The following is a 2,131-nucleotide window of genomic DNA, read 5'->3' as shown; positions in this document are numbered from 1 at the left end:
ACGGATGGGGGTGAAGAAACAGGAGTCAGGTACCCGTGGGCTAGGGGAGAGGCCAGAGAGCTCCCCAAGGAGAGGGCTCCCCAAGGACAGTCCACACTAGCAAGGACCAAGTGCTGTAGCGCTGGTGATAGGCTGAGACCTGGAGGTGGCTGCCTCCCTGTATGCCCAGGGCAGCCCCGGCGGGTCGGGGAAGGCTTCCTGGGGTGAGAAGGTGGCCTCGGAGAGAGCAAGGGGCTGGAGACCACTGGCCACAAGCAGTGAGGGACCGGCATCCAGGTGGGAAGAATGGCACCCGCCAAGCGCCCCAGGCCCAGCCTCCCAGTCAGAGTCTGGCGCTCCCGCCCCTTGAAGGGACCCGCACCCCTCTCAAGCAGCCCCGCGCCGCACGTGTTCCTGGTTTGCACCCAGACAGTGGGCAGAGCTCCCTCGGAGCTAGGCCGCCAGAGGGGCGGGCCATCCTCAGCGGGCCGCTGCCACCCACAGCCCGGTCCCCGCGGGCGCTGGTGGGAGCCCCCACTCCCCCAGCTGCAGCCCCCGCCCTCCCTGGGCAGCCCGTTTCCTGCTCCTCCCTCGCCGCTCCCTCCAGCTGTTTCTCCGGCTGAGTTCTTTCCCCGTCCCATTCAGTCCTGAGCGGGAGCGGCTTGGGACAGAGCAGGATCCAGGCGAGCCTGCTGCAGACTGGGAGAGCGCTGCGGGGGACTGGGCCCTGGGGGTCCCAGGGCATCTTCCATGAGCTCGAAGTACTGCTTCTGGGCAAGAGCCATCGCCTGAGGAAGCGTGTGACCCGCGTCTCCTGCGCGGCTTGGAGTGGCCGGGAGCCGCGGTAACCCTCGGGAAGACAAGACCGGACACCGAGGAGGAGGGGCAGGTATCGCACTTGGCTTTGAGAGCTTTCAGCGGGGCAGGGAAGGGGTGCGCTAGCAGAGAGCGAAGTTCCGCTCTACTTAGAACCTAGTATTTGCCGAAAGGAAAGCTTTTGCTAGTTTCAGATTTCAGAAGTGATGTATGTATGTTCCTTGTAAAAAAACAAAAACAAAAACAAAACAAAACAAAACACCTGCAACATCTCTAAGTAGATAGATGTGGGTACACACACTCACTTACTCACTCAATTTTCCAATACCTGGTTTGCAAACCTACTTCATCCTTGGCCACAGACGGTAAACCTGTTCCACGTCATCTGTATCCTTTCAATATGCATTTCAGTGCCTGCACAGAAATGATGCCTTGGAGTTTATTTAACTCTTTGCTCCTGTGTTTGCTTCCCCTTTCTTTCCTATTATCATAAATAGGGCTGCAAGGAATGCTCTATCTAGTGTGTCATCTTTGTGTGGGGGTCCTATGGGTCCTTTTCTACAGGTAAAACGATTGCCTATTTGTAAGACATTCTGGTACCTGGAGGTTGTGGCAGCTGACACCCTCTGTGACACTACATGGGGGTGTGATATTCTCAGACTGATCTACATTATTGCCTTAAACCCGCTCCTTAAACCTCCCAGGAGCTGTGCTGATTGTCAGGATACTTCAATTTGCATTTCTTTATTAATGTTCATCATCTGTAATCAGTTCATCATTCACTTTTCTTCTATGATTATCCCATTTAAATCTGTTCCCATGCATCCCTCCCTCCCGCCCCTTGATTTGTCTTTTCTTTTTCTTATTGATATTGAAGAGTTCTTTGCATATGAAGGATAGGAACCCTCTCCCAGTACTTTCTATTGAAAATATTCCCCTTACCCCCTCTGTTTTCATGCTGGTGTATTTTAAAAGAGGAAGCCATAACAAGTTTTTAGAGAAATTACAAATAAGTAACACATCACAATGATCAAGTAGCTGCTACCTGCAATTCGGATCTTGGGTCTGAGGTCACAGAGGGAGCAAGTAGCTGATGAAGCCCTGTGTATGTCCTGGAAGCCCCACTTCCCTTTCTGTAGCCTCTGCTTTCTGCTCCAAACCTGTCATCTCTTCTGCGGTTCATGTTGTCTCACCTGCCCCTCTGCTGGCCCCAGGGACTGTCTCCTGGAGATGCCTCTGCAGCTGCGGTGCTGTCTCTGGCCTATCCAGGCTTGCGGGGGGGGGGGGGGGGGGGGGACAGGGGGGGGTGGCCCAGTATTTCCATAACAAAGAAGGT

At 54.5% G+C, this 2,131-nt stretch overlaps 1 protein-coding gene across 2 annotated transcripts in view; it reads left to right on the top strand.

Moving 5' to 3' along the window:
• Window positions 1-486: 486 nt before the first annotated feature.
• The window catches only part of Cmklr1 (chemerin chemokine-like receptor 1), a 51,182-nt gene continuing 49,537 nt past the window's right edge, over window positions 487-2,131 (top strand). The window contains exon 1 of one of the 2 annotated variants that reach the window (XM_013520445.1): window positions 487-868. The gene's annotated coding sequence lies outside the window, so the exon portion shown is untranslated. The remainder of the gene's footprint in view (window positions 869-2,131) is intronic. The other variant, XM_013520448.1, reaches the window with a different exon arrangement.

Source organism: Chinchilla lanigera, unplaced genomic scaffold (genome assembly GCF_000276665.1).
Source record: "Chinchilla lanigera isolate Chin_1 unplaced genomic scaffold, ChiLan1.0 scaffold00054, whole genome shotgun sequence".
In the NCBI taxonomy this organism is placed as follows: Eukaryota; Metazoa; Chordata; class Mammalia; order Rodentia; family Chinchillidae; genus Chinchilla; species Chinchilla lanigera.
Note: the sequence above shows the minus strand (reverse complement) of the source record. Positions and strands in the feature narration are given on the sequence as shown.